This window comes from Lithobates pipiens, unplaced genomic scaffold, assembly GCF_037356315.1.
Source record: "Lithobates pipiens isolate NorthernLeopardFrog02 unplaced genomic scaffold, aLitPip1_a1.2 Scaffold_13, whole genome shotgun sequence".
Taxonomy (NCBI): domain Eukaryota; kingdom Metazoa; phylum Chordata; class Amphibia; order Anura; family Ranidae; genus Lithobates; species Lithobates pipiens.
The window spans coordinates 385,415,779-385,436,187 of record NW_027507718.1 but is presented as its reverse complement, the minus strand read 5'-3'; the positions used below and the strand labels follow the sequence as shown (position 1 = coordinate 385,436,187).

At 42.3% G+C, this 20,409-nt stretch overlaps 15 non-coding genes across 15 annotated transcripts; all 15 read left to right on the top strand.

Moving 5' to 3' along the window:
- Positions 1-275: 275 nt before the first annotated feature.
- TRNAR-UCU (transfer RNA arginine (anticodon UCU)) lies at positions 276-360 on the top strand. Its single transcript is given in 2 exon segments — positions 276-312; positions 325-360. It is a non-coding gene; the product is annotated as a tRNA-Arg (tRNA).
- A 1,115-nt stretch (positions 361-1,475) lies between these two features.
- On the top strand, positions 1,476-1,560 carry TRNAR-UCU (transfer RNA arginine (anticodon UCU)). The gene is given in 2 exon segments: positions 1,476-1,512; positions 1,525-1,560. It is a non-coding gene; the product is annotated as a tRNA-Arg (tRNA).
- A 1,128-nt stretch (positions 1,561-2,688) lies between these two features.
- On the top strand, positions 2,689-2,773 carry TRNAR-UCU (transfer RNA arginine (anticodon UCU)). Its single transcript is given in 2 exon segments — positions 2,689-2,725; positions 2,738-2,773. It is a non-coding gene; the product is annotated as a tRNA-Arg (tRNA).
- Positions 2,774-5,088: 2,315 nt separating this feature from the next.
- On the top strand, positions 5,089-5,173 carry TRNAR-UCU (transfer RNA arginine (anticodon UCU)). The gene is given in 2 exon segments: positions 5,089-5,125; positions 5,138-5,173. It is a non-coding gene; the product is annotated as a tRNA-Arg (tRNA).
- A 1,115-nt stretch (positions 5,174-6,288) lies between these two features.
- TRNAR-UCU (transfer RNA arginine (anticodon UCU)) lies at positions 6,289-6,373 on the top strand. The gene is given in 2 exon segments: positions 6,289-6,325; positions 6,338-6,373. It is a non-coding gene; the product is annotated as a tRNA-Arg (tRNA).
- Positions 6,374-7,488: 1,115 nt separating this feature from the next.
- TRNAR-UCU (transfer RNA arginine (anticodon UCU)) lies at positions 7,489-7,573 on the top strand. The gene is given in 2 exon segments: positions 7,489-7,525; positions 7,538-7,573. It is a non-coding gene; the product is annotated as a tRNA-Arg (tRNA).
- A 2,054-nt stretch (positions 7,574-9,627) lies between these two features.
- Positions 9,628-9,712, top strand: TRNAR-UCU (transfer RNA arginine (anticodon UCU)). Its single transcript is given in 2 exon segments — positions 9,628-9,664; positions 9,677-9,712. It is a non-coding gene; the product is annotated as a tRNA-Arg (tRNA).
- A 1,115-nt stretch (positions 9,713-10,827) lies between these two features.
- Positions 10,828-10,912, top strand: TRNAR-UCU (transfer RNA arginine (anticodon UCU)). The gene is given in 2 exon segments: positions 10,828-10,864; positions 10,877-10,912. It is a non-coding gene; the product is annotated as a tRNA-Arg (tRNA).
- Positions 10,913-12,027: 1,115 nt separating this feature from the next.
- On the top strand, positions 12,028-12,112 carry TRNAR-UCU (transfer RNA arginine (anticodon UCU)). Its single transcript is given in 2 exon segments — positions 12,028-12,064; positions 12,077-12,112. It is a non-coding gene; the product is annotated as a tRNA-Arg (tRNA).
- A 1,115-nt stretch (positions 12,113-13,227) lies between these two features.
- On the top strand, positions 13,228-13,312 carry TRNAR-UCU (transfer RNA arginine (anticodon UCU)). The gene is given in 2 exon segments: positions 13,228-13,264; positions 13,277-13,312. It is a non-coding gene; the product is annotated as a tRNA-Arg (tRNA).
- Positions 13,313-14,427: 1,115 nt separating this feature from the next.
- On the top strand, positions 14,428-14,512 carry TRNAR-UCU (transfer RNA arginine (anticodon UCU)). The gene is given in 2 exon segments: positions 14,428-14,464; positions 14,477-14,512. It is a non-coding gene; the product is annotated as a tRNA-Arg (tRNA).
- A 1,115-nt stretch (positions 14,513-15,627) lies between these two features.
- TRNAR-UCU (transfer RNA arginine (anticodon UCU)) lies at positions 15,628-15,712 on the top strand. Its single transcript is given in 2 exon segments — positions 15,628-15,664; positions 15,677-15,712. It is a non-coding gene; the product is annotated as a tRNA-Arg (tRNA).
- A 1,115-nt stretch (positions 15,713-16,827) lies between these two features.
- On the top strand, positions 16,828-16,912 carry TRNAR-UCU (transfer RNA arginine (anticodon UCU)). Its single transcript is given in 2 exon segments — positions 16,828-16,864; positions 16,877-16,912. It is a non-coding gene; the product is annotated as a tRNA-Arg (tRNA).
- A 1,115-nt stretch (positions 16,913-18,027) lies between these two features.
- On the top strand, positions 18,028-18,112 carry TRNAR-UCU (transfer RNA arginine (anticodon UCU)). Its single transcript is given in 2 exon segments — positions 18,028-18,064; positions 18,077-18,112. It is a non-coding gene; the product is annotated as a tRNA-Arg (tRNA).
- Positions 18,113-19,227: 1,115 nt separating this feature from the next.
- On the top strand, positions 19,228-19,312 carry TRNAR-UCU (transfer RNA arginine (anticodon UCU)). The gene is given in 2 exon segments: positions 19,228-19,264; positions 19,277-19,312. It is a non-coding gene; the product is annotated as a tRNA-Arg (tRNA).
- Positions 19,313-20,409: the final 1,097 nt, after the last annotated feature.

Genomic DNA, 20,409 nt, shown 5'->3' with positions numbered 1-20,409 from the left:
CTGCCATCACCTAATTGCTGAGCTCTTCCTTTCTCCAACAACTAATCAACGGTACAAATATTTCTACTTAACATGACCTCCGGTTCCCACTTAAATATCAAAAGATATTGCACTAAGGCACATGCCCAAGCAGGTAAATTTAAATCTTAAACTGTATCTGGACCAGATCTTGAGCTCATCCCTATTATTTAGCAGTGACCATTATTCAATTGTGTTTATTTGTTACGACTTGAATAGTTCCTCAGGCAAGTTCCTCTAACAAAGTCTTCAGAGAGGGCTCTGTGGCGCAATGGATAGCGCATTGGACTTCTAGTTGGAGTAGTAATTCAAAGGTTGTGGGTTCGAGTCCCACCAGAGTCGGTTTTATATCGTCATTCTTCATAGTGATGCTGCTCTAATGCTTTATAAAGTAATGGATTACATTCATAAGGGAGCTTTATTGACGTGGATTTGCTGCACAAGTTAACGATAGAGCCTAGTGGTTTAGGCTTCTCTTGAGAGTTGATATCAGCAAAATTGGAAGTACCCTGTGCAATTCAGAGCAAAGAGAGGGAATGGTAAGCTAACCTGCGTTATATTGTTCCCTTCCCTCATGCCCGGTGCAAGCTGTAATTCTTTATGTACCCTATTGTCAGCCCCACAACTATTTACTGTCTAAATTTTGCTACCTTCCCCACAATAAGAATTCCAAAGAATGCCCCATTTTTACCAATGACACCACCAAACTTTCACTTCACTCCCGTGATATCTCTCGACTATTGCAACTCCTTACTCTATGGCCTGCCTCTAAACAGACCATTCCCCCTTCAGTCTATCTGATTCGCTACTGCCAGTTGTATCCCCCTTACCAACCATTTACTAGTAGAGGTGTCAGCCACCCGATCTCTGCCAATCTCTCCTTGGCTTCCGTTCTCCCAACAAATCAAATTCAAAATACTAAGGGCATAAAAAGCTTCCCACAACTCTGCCTCTAGCTACATCATTAACCTTATCATATAGTATCAAATAAACCACCCTGTTCTCTGCTTCCAAGAACTCCTGTTCGCTAGCTCCCTCAACATTTCATCCCATGCTGTCCTCTGGGATTTTCCCATGGACTATCCCATCCTCTCAGATTCCCTACACCAATCTATATGGCTATTTCCCTGTCTGTATGCTTCAGGTGATCCCTGCAAACTCATCTATTCAGGATAGTCTTTCCTGCCATCACCTAATTGCTGAGCTCTTCCTTTCTCCAACAACTAATCAACGGTACAAATATTTCTACTTAACATGACCTCCGGTTCCCACTTAAATATCAAAAGATATTGCACTAAGGCACATGCCCAAGCAGGTAAATTTAAATCTTAAACTGTATCTGGACCAGATCTTGAGCTCATCCCTATTATTTAGCAGTGACCATTATTCAATTGTGTTTATTTGTTACGACTTGAATAGTTCCTCAGGCAAGTTCCTCTAACAAAGTCTTCAGAGAGGGCTCTGTGGCGCAATGGATAGCGCATTGGACTTCTAGTTGGTGAAGTAATTCAAAGGTTGTGGGTTCGAGTCCCACCAGAGTCGGTTTTATATAGTCATTCTTCATAGTGATGCTGCTCTAATGCTTTATAAAGTAATGGATTACATTCATAAGGGAGCTTTATTGACGTGGATTTGCTGCACAAGTTAACGATAGAGCCTAGTGGTTTAGGCTTCTCTTGAGAGTTGATATCAGCAAAATTGGAAGTACCCTGTGCAATTCAGAGCAAAGAGAGGGAATGGTAAGCTAACCTGCGTTATATTGTTCCCTTCCCTCATGCCCGGTGAAAGCTGTAATTCTTTATGTACCCTTTTGTCAGCCCCACAACTATTTACTGTCTAAATCTCGCTACCTTCCCCACAATAAGAATTCCAAAGAATGCCCCATTTTTACCAATGACACCACCAAACTTCCACTTCACTCCCGTGATATCTCTCGACTATTGCAACTCCTTACTCTATGGCCTGCCTCTAAACAGACCATTCGCCCTTCAGTCTATCTGATTCGCTACTGCCAGTTGTATCCCCTTTACCAACCATTTACTAGTAGAGGTGTCAGCCACCCGATCTCTGCCAATCTCTCCTTGGCTTCCGTTCTCCCAACAAATCAAATTCAAAATACTAAGGGCATAAAAAGCTTCCCACAACTCTGCCTCTAGCTACATCATTAACCTTATCATATAGTATCAAATAAACCACCCTGTTCTCTGCTTCCAAGAACTCCTGTTCGCTAGCTCCCTCAACACTTCATCCCATGCTGTCCTCTGGGATTTTCCCATGGACTATCCCATCCTCTCAGATTCCCTAAACCAATCTATATGGCTATTTCCCTGTCTGTATGCTTCAGGTGATCCCTGCAAACTCATCTATTCAGGATAGTATTTCCTGCCATCACCTAATTGCTGAGCTCTTCCTTTCTCCAACAACTAATCAACGGTACAAATATTTCTACTTAACATGACCTCCGGTTCCCACTTAAATATCAAAAGATATTGCACTAAGGCACATGCCCAAGCAGGTAAATTTAAATCTTAAACTGTATCTGGACCAGATCTTGAGCTCATCCCTATTATTTAGCAGTGACCATTATTCAATTGTGTTTATTTGTTACGACTTGAATAGTTCCTCAGGCAAGTTCCTCAGGCAAGTTCCTCTAATAAAGTCTTCAGAGAGGGCTCTGTGGCGCAATGGATAGCGCATTGGACTTCTAGTTGGTGTAGTAATTCAAAGGTTGTGGGTTTGAGTCCCACCAGAGTCGGTTTTATATAGTCATTCTTCATAGTGATGCTGCTCTAATGCTTTATAAAGTAATGGATTACATTCATAAGGGAGCTTTATTGACGTGGATTTGCTGCACAAGTTAACGATAGAGCCTAGTGGTTTAGGCTTCTCTTGAGAGTTGATATCAGCAAAATTGGAAGTACCCTGTGCAATTCAGAGCAAAGAGAGGGAATGGTAAGCTAACCTGCGTTATATTGTTCCCTTCCCTCATGCCCGGTGCAAGCTGTAATTCTTTATGTACCCTATTGTCAGCCCCACAACTATTTACTGTCTAAATTTTGCTACCTTCCCCACAATAAGAATTCCAAAGAATGCCCCATTTTTACCAATGACACCACCAAACTTTCACTTCACTCCCGTGATATCTCTCGACTATTGCAACTCCTTACTCTATGGCCTGCCTCTAAACAGACCATTCCCCCTTCAGTCTATCTGATTCGCTACTGCCAGTTGTATCCCCCTTACCAACCATTTACTAGTAGAGGTGTCAGCCACCCGATCTCTGCCAATCTCTCCTTGGCTTCCGTTCTCCCAACAAATCAAATTCAAAATACTAAGGGCATAAAAAGCTTCCCACAACTCTGCCTCTAGCTACATCATTAACCTTATCATATAGTATCAAATAAACCACCCTGTTCTCTGCTTCCAAGAACTCCTGTTCGCTAGCTCCCTCAACATTTCATCCCATGCTGTCCTCTGGGATTTTCCCATGGACTATCCCATCCTCTCAGATTCCCTACACCAATCTATATGGCTATTTCCCTGTCTGTATGCTTCAGGTGATCCCTGCAAACTCATCTATTCAGGATAGTCTTTCCTGCCATCACCTAATTGCTGAGCTCTTCCTTTCTCCAACAACTAATCAACGGTACAAATATTTCTACTTAACATGACCTCCGGTTCCCACTTAAATATCAAAAGATATTGCACTAAGGCACATGCCCAAGCAGGTAAATTTAAATCTTAAACTGTATCTGGACCAGATCTTGAGCTCATCCCTATTATTTAGCAGTGACCATTATTCAATTGTGTTTATTTGTTACGACTTGAATAGTTCCTCAGGCAAGTTCCTCTAACAAAGCCTTCAGAGAGGGCTCTGTGGCGCAATGGATAGCACATTGGACTTCTAGTTGGTGTAGTAATTCAAAGGTTGTGGGTTCGAGTCCCACCAGAGTTGGTTTTATATAGTCATTCTTCATAGTGATGCTGCTCTAATGCTTTATAAAGTAATGGATTACATTCATAAGGGAGCTTTATTGACGTGGATTTGCTGCACAAGTTAACGATAGAGCCTAGTGGTTTAGGCTTCTCTTGAGAGTTGATATCAGCAAAATTGGAAGTACCCTGTGCAATTCAGAGCAAAGAGAGGGAATGGTAAGCTAACCTGCGTTATATTGTTCCCTTCCCTCATGCCCGGTGCAAGCTGTAATTCTTTATGTACCCTTTTGTCAGCCCCACAACTATTTACTGTCTAAATCTCGCTACCTTCCCCACAATAAGAATTCCAAAGAATGCCCCATTTTTACCAATGACACCACCAAACTTCCACTTCACTCCCGTGATATCTCTCGACTATTGCAACTCCTTACTCTATGGCCTGCCTCTAAACAGACCATTCGCCCTTCAGTCTATCTGATTCGCTACTGCCAGTTGTATCCCCTTTACCAACCATTTACTAGTAGAGGTGTCAGCCACCCGATCTCTGCCAATCTCTCCTTGGCTTCCGTTCTCCCAAAAAATCAAATTCAAAATACTAAGGGCATAAAAAGCTTCCCACAACTCTGCCTCTAGCTACATCATTAACCTTATCATATAGTATCAAATAAACCACCCTGTTCTCTGCTTCCAAGAACTCCTGTTCGCTAGCTCCCTCAACACTTCATCCCATGCTGTCCTCTGGGATTTTCCCATGGACTATCCCATCCTCTCAAATTCCCTACACCAATCTATATGGCTATTTTCCTGTCTGTATGCTTCAGGTGATCCCTGCAAACTCATCTATTCAGGATAGTCTTTCCTGCCATCACCTAATTGCTGAGCTCTTCCTTTCTCCAACAACTAATCAACGGTACAAATATTTCTACTTAACATGACCTCCGGTTCCCACTTAAATATCAAAAGATATTGCACTAAGGCACATGCCCAAGCAGGTAAATTTAAATCTTAAACTGTATCTGGACCAGATCTTGAGCTCATCCCTATTATTTAGCAGTGACCATTATTCAATTGTGTTTATTTGTTACGACTTGAATAGTTCCTCAGGCAAGTTCCTCTAACAAAGTCTTCAGAGAGGGCTCTGTGGCGCAATGGATAGCGCATTGGACTTCTAGTTGGAGTAGTAATTCAAAGGTTGTGGGTTCGAGTCCCACCAGAGTCGGTTTTATATCGTCATTCTTCATAGTGATGCTGCTCTAATGCTTTATAAAGTAATGCATTACATTCATAAGGGAGCTTTATTGACGTGGATTTGCTGCACAAGTTAACGATAGAGCCTAGTGGTTTAGGCTTCTCTTGAGAGTTGATATCAGCAAAATTGGATTTACCCTGTGCAATTCAGAGCAAAGAGAGGGAATGGTAAGCTAACCTGCGTTATATTGTTCCCTTCCCTCATGCCCGGTGCAAGCTGTAATTCTTTATGTACCCTATTGTCAGCCCCACAACTATTTACTGTCTAAATTTTGCTACCTTCCCCACAATAAGAATTCCAAAGAATGCCCCATTTTTACCAATGACACCACCAAACTTTCACTTCACTCCCGTGATATCTCTCGACTATTGCAACTCCTTACTCTATGGCCTGCCTCTAAACAGACCATTCCCCCTTCAGTCTATCTGATTCGCTACTGCCAGTTGTATCCCCCTTACCAACCATTTACTAGTAGAGGTGTCAGCCACCCGATCTCTGCCAATCTCTCCTTGGCTTCCGTTCTCCCAACAAATCAAATTCAAAATACTAAGGGCATAAAAAGCTTCCCACAACTCTGCCTCTAGCTACATCATTAACCTTATCATATAGTATCAAATAAACCACCCTGTTCTCTGCTTCCAAGAACTCCTGTTCGCTAGCTCCCTCAACATTTCATCCCATGCTGTCCTCTGGGATTTTCCCATGGACTATCCCATCCTCTCAGATTCCCTACACCAATCTATATGGCTATTTCCCTGTCTGTATGCTTCAGGTGATCCCTGCAAACTCATCTATTCAGGATAGTCTTTCCTGCCATCACCTAATTGCTGAGCTCTTCCTTTCTCCAACAACTAATCAACGGTACAAATATTTCTACTTAACATGACCTCCGGTTCCCACTTAAATATCAAAAGATATTGCACTAAGGCACATGCCCAAGCAGGTAAATTTAAATCTTAAACTGTATCTGGACCAGATCTTGAGCTCATCCCTATTATTTAGCAGTGACCATTATTCAATTGTGTTTATTTGTTACGACTTGAATAGTTCCTCAGGCAAGTTCCTCTAACAAAGTCTTCAGAGAGGGCTCTGTGGCGCAATGGATAGCGCATTGGACTTCTAGTTGGTGAAGTAATTCAAAGGTTGTGGGTTCGAGTCCCACCAGAGTCGGTTTTATATAGTCATTCTTCATAGTGATGCTGCTCTAATGCTTTATAAAGTAATGGATTACATTCATAAGGGAGCTTTATTGACGTGGATTTGCTGCACAAGTTAACGATAGAGCCTAGTGGTTTAGGCTTCTCTTGAGAGTTGATATCAGCAAAATTGGAAGTACCCTGTGCAATTCAGAGCAAAGAGAGGGAATGGTAAGCTAACCTGCGTTATATTGTTCCCTTCCCTCATGCCCGGTGCAAGCTGTAATTCTTTATGTACCCTTTTGTCAGCCCCACAACTATTTACTGTCTAAATCTCGCTACCTTCCCCACAATAAGAATTCCAAAGAATGCCCCATTTTTACCAATGACACCACCAAACTTCCACTTCACTCCCGTGATATCTCTCGACTATTGCAACTCCTTACTCTATGGCCTGCCTCTAAACAGACCATTCGCCCTTCAGTCTATCTGATTCGCTACTGCCAGTTGTATCCCCCTTACCAACCATTTACTAGTAGAGGTGTCAGCCACCCGATCTCTGCCAATCTCTCCTTGGCTTCCGTTCTCCCAAAAAATCAAATTCAAAATACTAAGGGCATAAAAAGCTTCCCACAACTCTGCCTCTAGCTACATCATTAACCTTATCATATAGTATCAAATAAACCACCCTGTTCTCTGCTTCCAAGAACTCCTGTTCGCTAGCTCCCTCAACACTTCATCCCATGCTGTCCTCTGGGATTTTCCCATGGACTATCCCATCCTCTCAAATTCCCTACACCAATCTATATGGCTATTTTCCTGTCTGTATGCTTCAGGTGATCCCTGCAAACTCATCTATTCAGGATAGTCTTTCCTGCCATCACCTAATTGCTGAGCTCTTCCTTTCTCCAACAACTAATCAACGGTACAAATATTTCTACTTAACATGACCTCCGGTTCCCACTTAAATATCAAAAGATATTGCACTAAGGCACATGCCCAAGCAGGTAAATTTAAATCTTAAACTGTATCTGGACCAGATCTTGAGCTCATCCCTATTATTTAGCAGTGACCATTATTCAATTGTGTTTATTTGTTATGACTTGAATAGTTCCTCAGGCAAGTTCCTCTAACAAAGTCTTCAGAGAGGGCTCTGTGGCGCAATGGATAGCGCATTGGACTTCTAGTTGGTGTAGTAATTCAAAGGTTGTGGGTTCGAGTCCCACCAGAGTCGGTTTTATATAGTCATTCTTCATAGTGATGCTGCTCTAATGCTTTATAAAGTAATGGATTACATTCATAAGGGAGCTTTATTGACGTGGATTTGCTGCACAAGTTAACGATAGAGCCTAGTGGTTTAGGCTTCTCTTGAGAGTTGATATCAGCAAAATTGGAAGTACCCTGTGCAATTCAGAGCAAAGAGAGGGAATGGTAAGCTAACCTGCGTTATATTGTTCCCTTCCCTCATGCCTGGTGCAAGCTGTAATTCTTTATGTACCCTTTTGTCAGCCCCACAACTATTTACTGTCTAAATCTCGCTACCTTCCCCACAATAAGAATTCCAAAGAATGCCCCATTTTTACCAATGACACCACCAAACTTCCACTTCACTCCCGTGATATCTCTCGACTATTGCAACTCCTTACTCTATGGCCTGCCTCTAAACAGACCATTCGCCCTTCAGTCTATCTGATTCGCTACTGCCAGTTGTATCCCCCTTACCAACCATTTACTAGTAGAGGTGTCAGCCACCCGATCTCTGCCAATCTCTCCTTGGCTTCCGTTCTCCCAACAAATCAAATTCAAAATACTAAGGGCATAAAAAGCTTCCCACAACTCTGCCTCTAGCTACATCATTAACCTTATCATATAGTATCAAATAAACCACCCTGTTCTCTGCTTCCAAGAACTCCTGTTCGCTAGCTCCCTCAACACTTCATCCCATGCTGTCCTCTGGGATTTTCCCATGGACTATTCCATCCTCTCAAATTCCCTCCACCAATCTATATGGCTATTTCCCTGTCTGTATGCTTCCGTGATATCTCTCGACTATTGCAACTCCTTACTCTATGGCCTGCCTCTAAACAGACCATTCGCCCTTCAGTCTATCTGATTCGCTACTGCCAGTTGTATCCCCCTTACCAACCATTTACTAGTAGAGGTGTCAGCCACCCGATCTCTGCCAATCTCTCCTTGGCTTCCGTTCTCCCAAAAAATCAAATTCAAAATACTAAGGGCATAAAAAGCTTCCCACAACTCTGCCTCTAGCTACATCATTAACCTTATCATATAGTATCAAATAAACCACCCTGTTCTCTGCTTCCAAGAACTCCTGTTCGCTAGCTCCCTCAACACTTCATCCCATGCTGTCCTCTGGGATTTTCCCATGGACTATCCCATCCTCTCAAATTCCCTACACCAATCTATATGGCTATTTTCCTGTCTGTATGCTTCAGGTGATCCCTGCAAACTCATCTATTCAGGATAGTCTTTCCTGCCATCACCTAATTGCTGAGCTCTTCCTTTCTCCAACAACTAATCAACGGTACAAATATTTCTACTTAACATGACCTCCGGTTCCCACTTAAATATCAAAAGATATTGCACTAAGGCACATGCCCAAGCAGGTAAATTTAAATCTTAAACTGTATCTGGACCAGATCTTGAGCTCATCCCTATTATTTTGCAGTGACCATTATTCAATTGTGTTTATTTGTTACGACTTGAATAGTTCCTCAGGCAGGTTCCTCTAACAAAGTCTTCAGAGAGGGCTCTGTGGTGCAATGGATAGCGCATTGGACTTCTAGTTGGTGTAGTAATTCAAAGGTTGTCGGTTCGAGTCCCACCAGAGTCGGTTTTATATAGTCATTCTTCATAGTGATGCTGCTCTAATGCTTTATAAAGTAATGGATTACATTCATAAGGGAGCTTTATTGACGTGGATTTGCTGCACAAGTTAACGATAGAGCCTAGTGGTTTAGGCTTCTCTTGAGAGTTGATATCAGCAAAATTGGAAGTACCCTGTGCAATTCAGAGCAAAGAGAGGGAATGGTACAAATATTTCTACTTAACATGACCTCCGGTTCCCACTTAAATATCAAAAGATATTGCACTAAGGCACATGCCCAAGCAGGTAAATTTAAATCTTAAACTGTATCTGGACCAGATCTTGAGCTCATCCCTATTATTTAGCAGTGACCATTATTCAATTGTGTTTATTTGTTACGACTTGAATAGTTCCTCAGGCAAGTTCCTCAGGCAAGTTCCTCTAACAAAGTCTTCAGAGAGGGCTCTGTGGCGCAATGGATAGCGCATTGGACTTCTAGTTGGAGTAGTAATTCAAAGGTTGTGGGTTCGAGTCCCACCAGAGTCGGTTTTATATCGTCATTCTTCATAGTGATGCTGCTCTAATGCTTTATAAAGTAATGCATTACATTCATAAGGGAGCTTTATTGACGTGGATTTGCTGCACAAGTTAACGATAGAGCCTAGTGGTTTAGGCTTCTCTTGAGAGTTGATATCAGCAAAATTGGAAGTACCCTGTGCAATTCAGAGCAAAGAGAGGGAATGGTAAGCTAACCTGCGTTATATTGTTCCCTTCCCTCATGCCCGGTGCAAGCTGTAATTCTTTATGTACCCTATTGTCAGCCCCACAACTATTTACTGTCTAAATTTTGCTACCTTCCCCACAATAAGAATTCCAAAGAATGCCCCATTTTTACCAATGACACCACCAAACTTTCACTTCACTCCCGTGATATCTCTCGACTATTGCAACTCCTTACTCTATGGCCTGCCTCTAAACAGACCATTCCCCCTTCAGTCTATCTGATTCGCTACTGCCAGTTGTATCCCCCTTACCAACCATTTACTAGTAGAGGTGTCAGCCACCCGATCTCTGCCAATCTCTCCTTGGCTTCCGTTCTCCCAACAAATCAAATTCAAAATACTAAGGGCATAAAAAGCTTCCCACAACTCTGCCTCTAGCTACATCATTAACCTTATCATATAGTATCAAATAAACCACCCTGTTCTCTGCTTCCAAGAACTCCTGTTCGCTAGCTCCCTCAACATTTCATCCCATGCTGTCCTCTGGGATTTTCCCATGGACTATCCCATCCTCTCAGATTCCCTACACCAATCTATATGGCTATTTCCCTGTCTGTATGCTTCAGGTGATCCCTGCAAACTCATCTATTCAGGATAGTCTTTCCTGCCATCACCTAATTGCTGAGCTCTTCCTTTCTCCAACAACTAATCAACGGTACAAATATTTCTACTTAACATGACCTCCGGTTCCCACTTAAATATCAAAAGATATTGCACTAAGGCACATGCCCAAGCAGGTAAATTTAAATCTTAAACTGTATCTGGACCAGATCTTGAGCTCATCCCTATTATTTAGCAGTGACCATTATTCAATTGTGTTTATTTGTTACGACTTGAATAGTTCCTCAGGCAAGTTCCTCTAACAAAGTCTTCAGAGAGGGCTCTGTGGCGCAATGGATAGCGCATTGGACTTCTAGTTGGTGAAGTAATTCAAAGGTTGTGGGTTCGAGTCCCACCAGAGTCGGTTTTATATAGTCATTCTTCATAGTGATGCTGCTCTAATGCTTTATAAAGTAATGGATTACATTCATAAGGGAGCTTTATTGACGTGGATTTGCTGCACAAGTTAACGATAGAGCCTAGTGGTTTAGGCTTCTCTTGAGAGTTGATATCAGCAAAATTGGAAGTACCCTGTGCAATTCAGAGCAAAGAGAGGGAATGGTAAGCTAACCTGCGTTATATTGTTCCCTTCCCTCATGCCCGGTGCAAGCTGTAATTCTTTATGTACCCTTTTGTCAGCCCCACAACTATTTACTGTCTAAATCTCGCTACCTTCCCCACAATAAGAATTCCAAAGAATGCCCCATTTTTACCAATGACACCACCAAACTTCCACTTCACTCCCGTGATATCTCTCGACTATTGCAACTCCTTACTCTATGGCCTGCCTCTAAACAGACCATTCGCCCTTCAGTCTATCTGATTCGCTACTGCCAGTTGTATCCCCCTTACCAACCATTTACTAGTAGAGGTGTCAGCCACCCGATCTCTGCCAATCTCTCCTTGGCTTCCGTTCTCCCAAAAAATCAAATTCAAAATACTAAGGGCATAAAAAGCTTCCCACAACTCTGCCTCTAGCTACATCATTAACCTTATCATATAGTATCAAATAAACCACCCTGTTCTCTGCTTCCAAGAACTCCTGTTCGCTAGCTCCCTCAACACTTCATCCCATGCTGTCCTCTGGGATTTTCCCATGGACTATCCCATCCTCTCAAATTCCCTACACCAATCTATATGGCTATTTTCCTGTCTGTATGCTTCAGGTGATCCCTGCAAACTCATCTATTCAGGATAGTCTTTCCTGCCATCACCTAATTGCTGAGCTCTTCCTTTCTCCAACAACTAATCAACGGTACAAATATTTCTACTTAACATGACCTCCGGTTCCCACTTAAATATCAAAAGATATTGCACTAAGGCACATGCCCAAGCAGGTAAATTTAAATCTTAAACTGTATCTGGACCAGATCTTGAGCTCATCCCTATTATTTAGCAGTGACCATTATTCAATTGTGTTTATTTGTTATGACTTGAATAGTTCCTCAGGCAAGTTCCTCTAACAAAGTCTTCAGAGAGGGCTCTGTGGCGCAATGGATAGCGCATTGGACTTCTAGTTGGTGTAGTAATTCAAAGGTTGTGGGTTCGAGTCCCACCAGAGTCGGTTTTATATAGTCATTCTTCATAGTGATGCTGCTCTAATGCTTTATAAAGTAATGGATTACATTCATAAGGGAGCTTTATTGACGTGGATTTGCTGCACAAGTTAACGATAGAGCCTAGTGGTTTAGGCTTCTCTTGAGAGTTGATATCAGCAAAATTGGAAGTACCCTGTGCAATTCAGAGCAAAGAGAGGGAATGGTAAGCTAACCTGCGTTATATTGTTCCCTTCCCTCATGCCCGGTGCAAGCTGTAATTCTTTATGTACCCTTTTGTCAGCACCACAACTAGTTACTGTCTAAATCTCGCTACCTTCCCCACAATAAGAATTCCAAAGAATGCCCCATTTTTAACAATGACACCACCAAACTTCCACTTCACTCCCGTGATATCTCTCGACTATTGCAACTCCTTACTCTATGGCCTGCCTCTAAACAGACCATTCGCCCTTCAGTCTATCTGATTCGCTACTGCCAGTTGTATCCCCCTTACCAACCATTTACTAGTAGAGGTGTCAGCCACCCGATCTCTGCCAATCTCTCCTTGGCTTCCGTTCTCCCAAAAAATCAAATTCAAAATACTAAGGGCATAAAAAGCTTCCCACAACTCTGCCTCTAGCTACATCATTAACCTTATCATATAGTATCAAATAAACCACCCTGTTCTCTGCTTCCAAGAACTCCTGTTCGCTAGCTCCCTCAACATTTCATCCCATGCTGTCCTCTGGGATTTTCCCATGGACTATCCCATCCTCTCAGATTCCCTACACCAATCTATATGGCTATTTCCCTGTCTGTATGCTTCAGGTGATCCCTGCAAACTCATCTATTCAGGATAGTCTTTCCTGCCATCACCTAATTGCTGAGCTCTTCCTTTCTCCAACAACTAATCAACGGTACAAATATTTCTACTTAACATGACCTCCGGTTCCCACTTAAATATCAAAAGATATTGCACTAAGGCACATGCCCAAGCAGGTAAATTTAAATCTTAAACTGTATCTGGACCAGATCTTGAGCTCATCCCTATTATTTAGCAGTGACCATTATTCAATTGTGTTTATTTGTTACGACTTGAATAGTTCCTTAGGCAAGTTCCTATAACAAAGTCTTCAGAGAGGGCTCTGTGGCGCAATGGATAGCGCATTGGACTTCTAGTTGGTGAAGTAATTCAAAGGTTGTGGGTTCGAGTCCCACCAGAGTCGGTTTTATATAGTCATTCTTCATAGTGATGCTGCTCTAATGCTTTATAAAGTAATGGATTACATTCATAAGGGAGCTTTATTGACGTGGATTTGCTGCACAAGTTAACGATAGAGCCTAGTGGTTTAGGCTTCTCTTGAGAGTTGATATCAGCAAAATTGGAAGTACCCTGTGCAATTCAGAGCAAAGAGAGGGAATGGTAAGCTAACCTGCGTTATATTGTTCCCTTCCCTCATGCCCGGTGCAAGCTGTAATTCTTTATGTACCCTTTTGTCAGCACCACAACTAGTTACTGTCTAAATCTCGCTACCTTCCCCACAATAAGAATTCCAAAGAATGCCCCATTTTTAACAATGACACCACCAAACTTCCACTTCACTCCCGTGATATCTCTCGACTATTGCAATTCCTTACTCTATGGCCTGCCTCTAAACAGACCATTCGCCCTTCAGTCTATCTGATTCGCTACTGCCAGTTGTATCCCCCTTACCAACCATTTACTAGTAGAGGTGTCAGCCACCCGATCTCTGCCAATCTCTCCTTGGCTTCCGTTCTCCCAAAAAATCAAATTCAAAATACTAAGGGCATAAAAAGCTTCCCACAACTCTGCCTCTAGCTACATCATTAACCTTATCATATAGTATCAAATAAACCACCCTGTTCTCTGCTTCCAAGAACTCCTGTTCGCTAGCTCCCTCAACACTTCATCCCATGCTGTCCTCTGGGATTTTCCCATGGACTATCCCATCCTCTCAAATTCCCTACACCAATCTATATGGCTATTTTCCTGTCTGTATGCTTCAGGTGATCCCTGCAAACTCATCTATTCAGGATAGTCTTTCCTGCCATCACCTAATTGCTGAGCTCTTCCTTTCTCCAACAACTAATCAACGGTACAAATATTTCTACTTAACATGACCTCCGGTTCCCACTTAAATATCAAAAGATATTGCACTAAGGCACATGCCCAAGCAGGTAAATTTAAATCTTAAACTGTATCTGGACCAGATCTTGAGCTCATCCCTATTATTTAGCAGTGACCATTATTCAATTGTGTTTATTTGTTACGACTTGAATAGTTCCTCAGGCAAGTTCCTCTAACAAAGTCTTCAGAGAGGGCCCTGTGGCGCAATGGATAGCGCATTGGACTTCTAGTTGGTGTAGTAATTCAAAGGTTGTGGGTTCGAGTCCCACCAGAGTCGGTTTTATATAGTCATTCTTCATAGTGATGCTGCTCTAATGCTTTATAAAGTAATGCATTACATTCATAAGGGAGCTTTATTGACGTGGATTTGCTGCACAAGTTAACGATAGAGCCTAGTGGTTTAGGCTTCTCTTGAGAGTTGATATCAGCAAAATTGGATTTACCCTGTGCAATTCAGAGCAAAGAGAGGGAATGGTAAGCTAACCTGCGTTATATTGTTCCCTTCCCTCATGCCCGGTGCAAGCTGTAATTCTTTATGTACCCTATTGTCAGCCCCACAACTATTTACTGTCTAAATTTTGCTACCTTCCCCACAATAAGAATTCCAAGGAATGCCCCATTTTTACCAATGACACCACCAAACTTTCACTTCACTCCCGTGATATCTCTCGACTATTGCAACTCCTTACTCTATGGCCTGCCTCTAAACAGACCATTCCCCCTTCAGTCTATCTGATTCGCTACTGCCAGTTGTATCCCCCTTACCAACCATTTACTAGTAGAGGTGTCAGCCACCCGATCTCTGCCAATCTCTCCTTGGCTTCCGTTCTCCCAACAAATCAAATTCAAAATACTAAGGGCATAAAAAGCTTCCCACAACTCTGCCTCTAGCTACATCATTAACCTTATCATATAGTATCAAATAAACCACCCTGTTCTCTGCTTCCAAGAACTCCTGTTCGCTAGCTCCCTCAACATTTCATCCCATGCTGTCCTCTGGGATTTTCCCATGGACTATCCCATCCTCTCAGATTCCCTACACCAATCTATATGGCTATTTCCCTGTCTGTATGCTTCAGGTGATCCCTGCAAACTCATCTATTCAGGATAGTCTTTCCTGCCATCACCTAATTGCTGAGCTCTTCCTTTCTCCAACAACTAATCAACGGTACAAATATTTCTACTTAACATGACCTCCGGTTCCCACTTAAATATCAAAAGATATTGCACTAAGGCACATGCCCAAGCAGGTAAATTTAAATCTTAAACTGTATCTGGACCAGATCTTGAGCTCATCCCTATTATTTAGCAGTGACCATTATTCAATTGTGTTTATTTGTTACGACTTGAATAGTTCCTCAGGCAAGTTCCTCTAACAAAGTCTTCAGAGAGGGCTCTGTGGCGCAATGGATAGCGCATTGGACTTCTAGTTGGTGAAGTAATTCAAAGGTTGTGGGTTCGAGTCCCACCAGAGTCGGTTTTATATAGTCATTCTTCATAGTGATGCTGCTCTATTGCTTTATAAAGTAATGGATTACATTCATAAGGGAGCTTTATTGACGTGGATTTGCTGCACAAGTTAACGATAGAGCCTAGTGGTTTAGGCTTCTCTTGAGAGTTGATATCAGCAAAATTGGAAGTACCCTGTGCAATTCAGAGCAAAGAGAGGGAATGGTAAGCTAACCTGCGTTATATTGTTCCCTTCCCTCATGCCCGGTGCAAGCTGTAATTCTTTATGTACCCTTTTGTCAGCCCCACAACTATTTACTGTCTAAATCTCGCTACCTTCCCCACAATAAGAATTCCAAAGAATGCCCCATTTTTACCAATGACACCACCAAACTTCCACTTCACTCCCGTGATATCTCTCGACTATTGCAACTCCTTACTCTATGGCCTGCCTCTAAACAGACCATTCGCCCTTCAGTCTATCTGATTCGCTACTGCCAGTTGTATCCCCTTTACCAACCATTTACTAGTAGAGGTGTCAGCCACCCGATCTCTGCCAATCTCTCCTTGGCTTCCGTTCTCCCAAAAAATCAAATTCAAAATACTAAGGGCATAAAAAGCTTCCCACAACTCTGCCTCTAGCTACATCATTAACCTTATCATATAGTATCAAATAAACCACCCTGTTCTCTGCTTCCAAGAACTCCTGTTCGCTAGCTCCCTCAACATTTCATCCCATGCTGTCCTCTGGGATTTTCCCATGGACTATCCCATCCTCTCAGATTCCCTACACCAATCTATATGGCTATTTCCCTGTCTGTATGCTTCAGGTGATCCCTGCAAACTCATCTATTCAGGATAGTCTTTCCTGCCATCACCTAATTGCTGAGCTCTTCCTTTCTCCAACAACTAATCAACGGTACAAATATTTCTACTTAACATGACCTCCGGTTCCCACTTAAATATCAAAAGATATTGCACTAAGGCACATGCCCAAGCAGGTAAATTTAAATCTTAAACTGTATCTGGACCAGATCTTGAGCTCATCCCTATTATTTAGCAGTGACCATTATTCAATTGTGTTTATTTGTTACGACTTGAATAGTTCCTTAGGCAAGTTCCTCTAACAAAGTCTTCAGAGAGGGCTCTGTGGCGCAATGGATAGCGCATTGGACTTCTAGTTGGTGAAGTAATTCAAAGGTTGTGGGTTCGAGTCCCACCAGAGTCGGTTTTATATAGTCATTCTTCATAGTGATGCTGCTCTAATGCTTTATAAAGTAATGGATTACATTCATAAGGGAGCTTTATTGACGTGGATTTGCTGCACAAGTTAACGATAGAGCCTAGTGGTTTAGGCTTCTCTTGAGAGTTGATATCAGCAAAATTGGAAGTACCCTGTGCAATTCAGAGCAAAGAGAGGGAATGGTAAGCTAACCTGCGTTATATTGTTCCCTTCCCTCATGCCCGGTGCAAGCTGTAATTCTTTATGTACCCTTTTGTCAGCCCCACAACTATTTACTGTCTAAATCTCGCTACCTTCCCCACAATAAGAATTCCAAAGAATGCCCCATTTTTACCAATGACACCACCAAACTTCCACTTCACTCCCGTGATATCTCTCGACTATTGCAACTCCTTACTCTATGGCCTGCCTCTAAACAGACCATTCGCCCTTCAGTCTATCTGATTCGCTACTGCCAGTTGTATCCCCTTTACCAACCATTTACTAGTAGAGGTGTCAGCCACCCGATCTCTGCCAATCTCTCCTTGGCTTCCGTTCTCCCAAAAAATCAAATTCAAAATACTAAGGGCATAAAAAGCTTCCCACAACTCTGCCTCTAGCTACATCATTAACCTTATCATATAGTATCAAATAAACCACCCTGTTCTCTGCTTCCAAGAACTCCTGTTCGCTAGCTCCCTCAACATTTCATCCCATGCTGTCCTCTGGGATTTTCCCATGGACTATCCCATCCTCTCAGATTCCCTACACCAATCTATATGGCTATTTCCCTGTCTGTATGCTTCAGGTGATCCCTGCAAACTCATCTATTCAGGATAGTCTTTCCTGCCATCACCTAATTGCTGAGCTCTTCCTTTCTCCAACAACTAATCAACGGTACAAATATTTCTACTTAACATGACCTCCGGTTCCCACTTAAATATCAAAAGATATTGCACTAAGGCACATGCCCAAGCAGGTAAATTTAAATCTTAAACTGTATCTGGACCAGATCTTGAGCTCATCCCTATTATTTAGCAGTGACCATTATTCAATTGTGTTTATTTGTTACGACTTGAATAGTTCCTTAGGCAAGTTCCTCTAACAAAGTCTTCAGAGAGGGCTCTGTGGCGCAATGGATAGCGCATTGGACTTCTAGTTGGTGAAGTAATTCAAAGGTTGTGGGTTCGAGTCCCACCAGAGTCGGTTTTATATAGTCATTCTTCATAGTGATGCTGCTCTAATGCTTTATAAAGTAATGGATTACATTCATAAGGGAGCTTTATTGACGTGGATTTGCTGCACAAGTTAACGATAGAGCCTAGTGGTTTAGGCTTCTCTTGAGAGTTGATATCAGCAAAATTGGAAGTACCCTGTGCAATTCAGAGCAAAGAGAGGGAATGGTAAGCTAACCTGCGTTATATTGTTCCCTTCCCTCATGCCCGGTGCAAGCTGTAATTCTTTATGTACCCTTTTGTCAGCCCCACAACTATTTACTGTCTAAATCTCGCTACCTTCCCCACAATAAGAATTCCAAAGAATGCCCCATTTTTACCAATGACACCACCAAACTTCCACTTCACTCCCGTGATATCTCTCGACTATTGCAACTCCTTACTCTATGGCCTGCCTCTAAACAGACCATTCGCCCTTCAGTCTATCTGATTCGCTACTGCCAGTTGTATCCCCTTTACCAACCATTTACTAGTAGAGGTGTCAGCCACCCGATCTCTGCCAATCTCTCCTTGGCTTCCGTTCTCCCAAAAAATCAAATTCAAAATACTAAGGGCATAAAAAGCTTCCCACAACTCTGCCTCTAGCTACATCATTAACCTTATCATATAGTATCAAATAAACCACCCTGTTCTCTGCTTCCAAGAACTCCTGTTCGCTAGCTCCCTCAACACTTCATCCCATGCTGTCCTCTGGGATTTTCCCATGGACTATCCCATCCTCTCAAATTCCCTACACCAATCTATATGGCTATTTTCCTGTCTGTATGCTTCAGGTGATCCCTGCAAACTCATCTATTCAGGATAGTCTTTCCTGCCATCACCTAATTGCTGAGCTCTTCCTTTCTCCAACAACTAATCAACGGTACAAATATTTCTACTTAACATGACCTCCGGTTCCCACTTAAATATCAAAAGATATTGCACTAAGGCACATGCCCAAGCAGGTAAATTTAAATCTTAAACTGTATCTGGACCAGATCTTGAGCTCATCCCTATTATTTAGCAGTGACCATTATTCAATTGTGTTTATTTGTTACGACTTGAATAGTTCCTCAGGCAAGTTCCTCTAACAAAGTCTTCAGAGAGGGCTCTGTGGCGCAATGGATAGCGCATTGGACTTCTAGTTGGAGTAGTAATTCAAAGGTTGTGGGTTCGAGTCCCACCAGAGTCGGTTTTATATCGTCATTCTTCATAGTGATGCTGCTCTAATGCTTTATAAAGTAATGCATTACATTCATAAGGGAGCTTTATTGACGTGGATTTGCTGCACAAGTTAACGATAGAGCCTAGTGGTTTAGGCTTCTCTTGAGAGTTGATATCAGCAAAATTGGATTTACCCTGTGCAATTCAGAGCAAAGAGAGGGAATGGTAAGCTAACCTGCGTTATATTGTTCCCTTCCCTCATGCCCGGTGCAAGCTGTAATTCTTTATGTACCCTATTGTCAGCCCCACAACTATTTACTGTCTAAATTTTGCTACCTTCCCCACAATAAGAATTCCAAAGAATGCCCCATTTTTACCAATGACACCACCAAACTTTCACTTCACTCCCGTGATATCTCTCGACTATTGCAACTCCTTACTCTATGGCCTGCCTCTAAACAGACCATTCCCCCTTCAGTCTATCTGATTCGCTACTGCCAGTTGTATCCCCCTTACCAACCATTTACTAGTAGAGGTGTCAGCCACCCGATCTCTGCCAATCTCTCCTTGGCTTCCGTTCTCCCAACAAATCAAATTCAAAATACTAAGGGCATAAAAAGCTTCCCACAACTCTGCCTCTAGCTACATCATTAACCTTATCATATAGTATCAAATAAACCACCCTGTTCTCTGCTTCCAAGAACTCCTGTTCGCTAGCTCCCTCAACATTTCATCCCATGCTGTCCTCTGGGATTTTCCCATGGACTATCCCATCCTCTCAGATTCCCTACACCAATCTATATGGCTATTTCCCTGTCTGTATGCTTCAGGTGATCCCTGCAAACTCATCTATTCAGGATAGTCTTTCCTGCCATCACCTAATTGCTGAGCTCTTCCTTTCTCCAACAACTAATCAACGGTACAAATATTTCTACTTAACATGACCTCCGGTTCCCACTTAAATATCAAAAGATATTGCACTAAGGCACATGCCCAAGCAGGTAAATTTAAATCTTAAACTGTATCTGGACCAGATCTTGAGCTCATCCCTATTATTTAGCAGTGACCATTATTCAATTGTGTTTATTTGTTACGACTTGAATAGTTCCTCAGGCAAGTTCCTCT